This window comes from Pygocentrus nattereri, chromosome 3 (genome assembly GCF_015220715.1).
Source record: "Pygocentrus nattereri isolate fPygNat1 chromosome 3, fPygNat1.pri, whole genome shotgun sequence".
Classification (NCBI taxonomy): Eukaryota; Metazoa; Chordata; class Actinopteri; order Characiformes; family Serrasalmidae; genus Pygocentrus; species Pygocentrus nattereri.
The window spans coordinates 35,233,554-35,242,671 of NC_051213.1; the positions used below are offsets into that span (position 1 = coordinate 35,233,554).

General features: G+C 40.3%; 1 protein-coding gene across 1 annotated transcript in view; it reads right to left on the reverse strand.

The window, feature by feature from the left end:
- Positions 1-8,751, reverse strand: part of LOC108429256 (immune-associated nucleotide-binding protein 13-like) — a 29,065-nt gene extending 20,314 nt beyond the window's left edge. The window contains exon 1 of the mRNA XM_017700894.2: positions 8,580-8,751. The gene's annotated coding sequence lies outside the window, so the exon portion shown is untranslated. The remainder of the gene's footprint in view (positions 1-8,579) is intronic.
- Positions 8,752-9,118: the final 367 nt, after the last annotated feature.

A 9,118-nucleotide genomic window follows, 5' to 3' on the forward strand; every position in this document is an offset into this window, starting at 1 on the left:
CTGATACATCTTTGTCTTTAAGAATGGCAAAAATGACCACTTGATTAAGAGTGGTAAGTAGTCTGCCTATTTCCAGTGATTCATTGTGCATATTTAATATTTAATCACATGGGGGCCAATTCATCCAAAAGATTTTTAATAAAATTCAATGGGAAACCCATCTGGGCCTTTACATCTTCCACTTTGCATAGATGAAACAGCCAAAATAAGATTGTCTATGGAAAGGGGAGTCAAAAAAGTTATTAAAGGCTTGAGTTTCCGCTGTTATGTCAGATGAGTACTAAGTCTCATAAAATTGTTTAAATTCTAAATTAATTTGCAGAGGATCGGTTGTGAGTCCATTGGCCGATCAAACTTGAGAAATCTGGCGTGACAGAACAGTTTGACGCAGCTGATGAGCCAAAAGTTTGCCAGCCTTTTCTCCATCTTCAAAGTATTCAGACCTGGATTTAAGAAGCCTCTCTGCGGCCTGATCAGAGGCCAAAATATCGAACTTTGTATGTAAACTTTTAAATGTTTACAAAGTGTAGAGGCAGAGATCTCAGGAGTAGCGGTGGTGCTAAGAAAAAATCTATATGATCAGAAACAAATTTAACAAAAACTTCATCAAATAATAAACGTGTTCAGATTCCACGGAGCACAAGCATCCTTCCAAGTAGAGTACCATACTAAAAGGAGCATGGTCCGAAATGAGAATTGTATGTGCAAGAAATCAAGGAATTAACCATCCGGTCATCTATAAAAAATAAATAAATAAATTCTGTAACGTGGAGCGATGAGGAGGTGGACGCGTGTGCGGAGAAAAGTACGATTTATTGGGGCAAATCCAGGGTCATGGTCAGAACGGTCCAGGGTCATTGAGCCAACATTGAACGAGGGACAGACATGATGAAAAAATGAACACAGACTAGAAACACGACGAAGGAATACACCAAACAATACACTTCGAACAGTACAAACATCCAACATATCAAACATACATCCAAAGACCAGCACAGACCATGGAAAACATGGGGCTTATCATTAGAATGACTAAAGCTATGAAAATTTTCAGAAGGGAAACCAGCCAGCATGTAGCCCACTCCCCTGCTGTGAAGCGATTAACGCCTATTGTCTTGGTAATGATCATGTCATAATAATCCCCCCATAATAAGGAAGTGCGAGGAAAGATCTGAAATATTAAAAAACAAGTCTTTAAAAAAACTCATTATTATCCCAATTGGGGGCATTGACAGTCACTAAGTGCACAGGAGTGTTATATAGTGTGCCCGTAAGCATAAGATAATGACCGTTAGGATCAGCTATGACATTAGAGCAGGTAAAAGGAACAGTTTTATGAATCAAGATTGCCACTCCCCTTGCTTTGGAATTGAAGGAAAAGAAGTAGAACTGACCTATCCAATTTACCTTACATTTGGATGTTTCCATTTTCCCCAAATGAGTTTCTTGGAGAAATACCACCCAGGCCCCCAGGAATGCAAGGTGTTGAGGGATTTTAATGCAATTAACAAAGGATATAGAAACGAACAAAGAAAGAAAAGAAAATAAATAGGCAAAGGAGCTGTGAAAACTAACATTGTCTAAAATTCTGCTTAACGTCACTGGGAAATAATAAGTAAAAAACAGTGCACTGCTGGTGGCTGCTGTCAGTGAGTGAATAGTGGCCTACTGTCCACTTGATATCTGGGGTCCTACCTTCCCGAACGAGTAGTGCAGACTGCAGAAAGGTGAAGCAGGACATTATGGGCTTAACAAATTTTCCCAAATGAATAATGAATCTGGGGAGCGTTTCACTCTGAGTGAATTAGCAGCTTAGGCTGTAAGTAAATCAGTCCAACCTCAGCCACTTCATATTCTTTTTACTACCTTATGGTGGGGCTGCTGTTCTTGAGTCCACAGAAGTCCAAAATAATCTGCTTCTAGTCAATTATCAACAGCAATTCAATGATGGGAATACTAAAAATGAAACCTTATTTTGATGCCTTTTCTCTTTAAAAGAGAGGGAAGGCTTGGTCCCACTAGACCATTTATACCAGCAGCCCCTGATTAATATCCTTCTTTTCAGTCAGAAATTCTGTTAATGTACAGTGGTATGCAAAAGTTTGGGCACCCCTGATAATTTTCATGATTTCATTGGTTGTTCAGATCTGCAATTTCAGTTAAATATATCATATCATATCATATTTGAGAAGTGAAATGAAGTTTATAGGATTTACAGAAAGTGTGCAATAATTATTTAAACTAAATTAGGCAGGTGCATAAGTTTGGGCACCCCAACAGAAAAATGACTTCAATATTTAGTAGATCCTCCTTTTGCAGAAATAACAGCCTCTAAACGCTTCCAATAGCTTCCAATGAGAGTCTGGATTCTGGTTAAAGGTATTTTGGACCATTCTTCTTTACAAAAACTCTCCAGTTCAGTCGGGTTTGATGGTTTCTGAGCATGGACAGCCCGCTTTAAATCACACCACAGGTTTTCAATAATATTCAGGTCTGGGGACTGAGATGGCCATTTCAAAACGTTGTACTTGTTACTCTGCATGAATGCCTTAGTAGATTTTGAGCAGTGTTTAGGGTCGTTGTCTTGTTGAAGTATCCAGCCCTGGTGCAACTTCAACTTTGTCACTGATTCTTGAACATTGTTCTCAAGAATCTGCTGATATTGACTGGAATCCATGCGATCCTCAACTTTAACAAGATTCCCAGTACCTGCACTAGCCACACAGCCCCACAGCATGATGGAACTGCCACCAAATTTTACTGTGGGTAGCAAGTGTTTGGAATGCTGTGTTCTTTTTCCGCCATGCATAACGCCCCTTGTTATGTCCAAATACCTCAATTTTAGTTTCATCAGTTCACAGCACCTTATACCAAAATGAAGCTGGCTTGTCCAAAAGTGTTTTAGCATACCTCAAGCGACTCTGTTTGTGGCATGTGCGCAGAAAAGGCTTCTTCTGCATTACTCTCCCATACAGCCTCTCCTTGTGTAAAGTGTGCTGAATAGTTGAACGATGCACAGTGACACCATCTGCAGCAAGATGATGTTGTAGGTCTTGATGTAGAGCTGGTCTGTGGGTTGACTGGCTGTTCTCACCACCCTTCGCCTCTGCCAATCTCAGATTTTTCTTGGCCTGCCACTTCAGGCCTTAACTAGAACTGTGCCTGTGGTCTTCCATTTCCTCACTATGTACCTCACAGTGGAAACTGATAGCTGAAATCTCTGAGAGAGCTTTTTGTATCCCTCCCCTAAACCATGATGTTGAACAATCTTTGTTTTCAGGTCATTTGAGAGTTGTTTTGAGGCTCCCATGTTGCCACTCTTCAGAGAAGATGCAAAGAGGAGAAATACTTGCAGTTGGCCACCTTAACCCTTTCTCATAATTGGATTCACCTGTGTATGTAGGTCGCTGAGCTTACAAAATAAATTTTGTGTTCCAATAATTAGTGCTAAATATATTCAAATCAATAAAACGACAAGGGTGCCCAAACTTATGCACCTGCCAAATTTGGTTTACATAATTATTGCACACTTTCTGTAAATCCTATAAACTTCATTTCACTTCTCAAATATCACTGTGTTCGTCTACTATATAGTCTATATATATATATATATATACTATATGATATATTTATCTGAAATTGCTGATCCGAACAACCAATGATTTATAAAGACAAATCATGAAAATGATCAGGGGTGCCCAAACTTTTTATACCACTGTAGATATTTGTGTTACGGGATGGCGGGGAGGCGGACCCAAGTGCAGAACTGAAACCAAGCAAAATCAAAAAGGTAATGAGATATAGGGGGATTCTGTTGCCATTGCTACTAATGAGGGACCCGGACCGAGGTTCGAACCACCTCTATTATGGTCCACAGGCCTCGGTGTTACTGCTTCGCCACTGGAGTGCGTAAGTGACGACGGGAAAAGCACCTCAAGGAAAGTGGAAATGATACGGGGCAAAGAGCATCAAACTAAGGTAACGCCAAGCACGGCATGCTCAAACAAAGGCTGAGTTAGTGAAAGGGGAAAGGAAAGGCAAACAAAAAACGAGGCAGTTGCATGAGGAAGGTCAGCTTTGGTTGCGACGGGTTTGCTCTTCCAGGTGAAAACACTTGTGTATGACTTGGATTTCTTTTCTATGTCTTTTGTGAGTAATTTGGAGGTAATTACTCTCTTTTTGTTTTTTGAGGCAATTTCTTTTCTTTTTCAAAGACTAGGTACAGTACTGGTCACCCCCTACAAAGGTGTGACAAACATTGGTGTTTGCCAGCACCTTAAATAAGTAAGCTTCCAGATGCATTGGGTTGGTCTAATTAATCCACAGCGCCTTGCTGCAGTTGCCCTCTGCCGGCAGCAGGCAGTGCAGGCTGAACCTTTCCAATTATAAAATATAATCATTTTAAGCTAACCAGAAATTAAAGTTACATAAATAAATGACATCATTACATAAATATATAATAAATAAAAAGTAAAACATCTGTAAAAATCTCTTACGGTAACAGTAGAATCAGTTTCTTACAATTCCTCTAGTAACAATATCAGTTTAGAAAAATAGTTGCTGTTAATTTCACCATGTCACATGACCATGCAAAACCATCCACAAAAGAGTGCAATGTTGTTTTTGACATGCACTGAATCTCCTCTTCATAACAGGGTGAGTGCCCACAGTACTGGGTTGTTTAATCCAGGGGTGTCTAGTGTTTCCTTTAAAGGAAATGGCTGCAGTTTGTTTGTTCCAACAAAGCAGAAGCACCTGATTAAATCTTTAAAAACTGGAACCACTTGATTAAATAAGTGGATGAGTTCCTGCCTGTTCCCTGCTAGAACAGCCAGCATATAGCAGCAGAGCTGATCACCAGAAATTTCGGGTTTTGGATGCTGGTGTGCTGGTCATCAGCATGACCGTGTTGGGCGACCAGTTAAATCAGCACCAAATCAACATAAACCATCTTAGAGCAGCATGGAATTTATGCTGGTCTTTGCTGTTTTTCTCCAGCAGGGAATGAAAACTTAAAGCCACACTGGCCCTTTTGTAGATAAAGCTGGACATTGCTGGCTTAATCACATAATTGGAGAGAAAATCCCATTCAGCTGAAATTCATCATCCATTGTTTAAATCACTTTCATGAAAAAGGCACAATTATAGTTTAAACAGACCACACAATTTATGATGAAATCAGTTTATGACATATACCAACAGCAGACCCAGAAACATTACCTGGCATGAGAAATCCCTGATAGTGGTAACCAGGTTGGTTACAACAAGGCACAGACTTTTAGGACCACACACAATTTGTGATTAAATCAGTTTATAAAATAAGTGCATACCAACGTCATATCAGAACAGAAACATCTGAAGAGAAGAACAATGTTTTGTTAAGCATAGCTTACCTTCTGGAGGTTATTCTATGAAGCAGGCTAACTCAATAAGCCAGACTTATTTTTTAAACAAACCCAGCTAATTTTCTCCAGTGTGGGTTCCACAAGAGAAGCTAATCTCAGTTACTGCAGTGATTAAATGTCTTTAGACAAACCTGCTCTGTGGGAGGCTGTTGACTGAACAGGGTTCTGCGTCTGTCTGCAGCCAGCTACGTAATGATGCAGATCTTAATGATGTAATGCTGCAGACCAGTGTACCAATGGGTGTGGTCAGTGGGCAAGATACAGAGCAGTGCTGTGCACAGTCTTTGTTAAGGGGGTTGTGAGGTTATTCTAATGCTTTGATATTTTGGTTGCACCAGATTATTACTTTATAAATCTGACATCCAACATCAGAGCTTTGTTTAGTATCTTTTGTAGTATTCATGAGAGAGGCTTATATCAGCTCAAATCCAAACAAGTTCAGTTTCTCTCTGAGTATTGTAATATTTAACATTAAAATTATTAGCAGAGGTGCTAAGTAAAGTGCAATTACTGTGCTATTGTACTTAAGTAATTTTTTCAAGTATCTGTACTTATGTATTTAAATCCCTTTATATTTTGTGTTTTTCACTCCCTACAGTTTCTAAATAGGCTTGTTATTTTAGTTTTAAGGATATATTTATTTATATTATCTCTGTATCTACTTATTTATTATTTGTAAATAGGCTCCCTACTGGATGAGAAAAGGGGGAGGAGGAACAGAGTGAACCTGTGATTGGCTAATTTCAGAGGCCCCAGCAGTGATTTATGCAGGAAAAGCAAGATAAAAAAAACAAATGAGACAGTGGAATCCAAAGACATTGGAAGGTGTTGGTTGTGTTTGTCTGAAACCAGCTTTCTGATTGGTCGCTACTGTTTTGTCAGGGCAGAAGTGTTGGAATATATAGAGCGATGACTGCAATGATGTTAGGAATAGCCTATAGCCTGATGTAATGACACTGCAGGACATTATTGGATTTTGTATGTGGAGTGTTTTTTTTCCTTAGTAGAGATTCCATCATTGTCCATTTTTAATTCTTGTAAAGGAAGTGAAACGTAAACATATTTGGGTGCTCTGGATGTCTGCATTTGTGCAAATGATGCCTGCAGTTCTAGTATAAATCATTATGTATGTTCAGTTTGATGGAAGTCTACCTCTAATTCTCAAGAAAAAAGACATCTTGTTTTAAAAAAATGAATTACAAATTAAAAAAAAAACTACTGTTTAGAAGGCTACATGACACCTACATAAGCGCTTCATGATAACTGACACAAACAAACCTAAACATTTATAAATACTTATTACAAAAGGCGTCAGCGGTTATAAAGACTGCTTTTGTCGACTTTGATGTCAAACTGACATAACAACTATGTCAAGGGAAAGATTTTTGGTGACAAGTTGTGTCATAACATTTTCTGAGGTCAAAAGACAGCATGTTATGACAACTGACTTTCTATCTCTTTTGTATGTCAGGGTGACACAGTGCTGATGATGTGAAACAGCTTGACAAAGTGAAGCAGTTGGTAAAACTGAGAACTCTCAAGTACTTTGAGGTAACACTCATGAAAAACTGCTGTGTAATAAATACAGAGAATAAAGTTACAAGGCCTACACAAAAGCAGTAGTGAAGTCGGGCACTGATGTTGGGCAATTAAGCCTTGCATCCATCAAGGGCAACAAACTAGACAGAAAGTGAAGTAAAGGTCTTTTTGTCTACAGAATTCTTTGTACAACTGTATTCTATCATCTATGGTCTCTGTAAGCCTTTACTCATTCTTTATAACAGAAAATAACGGTAAGTAAATTTTAAGCATTTTCTGTGACTCTTTTTTGGGGATAACTCCACTGGCATCCTGTTGAGGGGAAAAAGCAGATATAACTGTTTACATTTACATTTACAGCATTTAGCAGACGCTCTTATCCAGAGCGACTTACAAGAAGTGCTTTGTCAATCTAGAGAAAGTATTTTTGCTAGCTATCAATAGCTTAGAGAAAAGACAGTCCGGGGCTCAGATACTGCTAGAAACAAGATGTCACTGCAGACACCAAGAGAAAAAGGAACAGAGTTGAACGCAGAACTCTGTGCCATTCAATGCAATACAATTACAATAAAAAATACAATACAATAAATTACAATACACACTGCAGTACAATAATGCAGCTTATAATTCAGTGCTCAGTTAAGTGCTGTGTAAAGAGATCAGTCTTCAGTCTACATTTGAAGACAGTAAGTGACTCCGCTGTTCGGACAGCCAGTGGGAGTTCATTCCACCTCTTGGGTGCCAGTACAGAGAACATTCTTGATGCTTGTCTTCCATGCGCCTTGAAGGATGGCGGGTCAAGCCGAGCTGTACTCGAAGCTCGAAGGGCTCGTGGTACAATTCGAGATTTCATCATTGCCATCAAGTAGGTAGGGGCTGGTCCATTTTTGGCTTTGTAGGCAAGCATTAGGGTTTTAAATCTGATGCGTGCAGCTACAGGAAGCCAGTGAAGGGAGCGCAGCAGTGGGGTGACGTGGCTGAACTTGGGCAGATTGAAGACGAGCCGTGCTGCCGCATTCTGGATGAGTTGCAGAGGCTTGATGGCGTGCATGGGAAGACCAGCCAAGAGTGAGTTGCAGTAGTCAAGCCTTGAAATAACAAGAGACTGCACTAGCACCTAGGCGGCCTTTTGGGTGAGGAAGGGTAGGATCCTTCGGATGTTGTACAGAAGAAACCTGCATGACCGAGTCAGGTTCGCGATGTGAGTTGAGAATGATAACTGGCCATCCAGACTCTCACTAAGACTTCTTGCCTCTACAGATGGAATAATCGAAGAGTTCTCGAATGAGATGGCAAGATCATGATGAGGACCTGTAGTTGCAGGGATGAATATCAGCTCAGTCTTGCTGGGATTGAGCTTCAGGTGGTGAGCTGCCATCCATGAAGAGATGTCAGACAAGCATGCCAAGATGCGACTGGAAACCTGTCTGTCAGAGGGTGAGAAAGAAAACTTTAGTTTTAGAAAGAAAGATTAGTTGAGTGTCATCAGCACAACAGTGGAGAGCCTGCATGGAGAGGATGTGAACCTGATAAGAGTGATCCTCCAGATAGGACTTCAACCACTTCCATGCATAGCCAGTGATTCCAAGGTTGGTGAGGATGTCCAGAAGGATCGTATGGTTGTTTAGTTCTTACCTTTGTTGAGTGCGCTCTACTATCCCTCACTTGACAGCACTCACGTGTTCATTGAATCTGGTTACAAGGATCAAGATAACAGACCATATGCATTAAGTTGAAGTACCAGCAGTTTTATTAGCAGAGCTCCGGGAGCTTCACCTGACATTCACAAAGTCTGCCAGAGAAGGTCAAAGTCCGCAGTAATACATTTTATAATCAAAACCCCCTCCCGTATGCATGGGAGGACAACCAAGCCTGAGCCACAGCAGTTTGCTCTTAACGCTCTCTCCCCCCTCCCCCATGGAGTGATTATCTTTCTACTTCTGCCTCCGTTGTCAGTTTCCTGTGTCTCTGACTGCCCTTAGACATCTGCATGCTGTGGTTTCAGTATGATTGTCACTATCACTTCCCTCCAGTCTGTTTCCTGTGCAGTTGCTGAACATAATTTTTTTAGAAACTTTAGGAACAAAATGTTATAGAGCACAAGGTTACATGAGGACCCTATGTTCAGCTGTGCACGTACACACTCGAGTGAAGCTGGCCTATTGCAGTAGGCC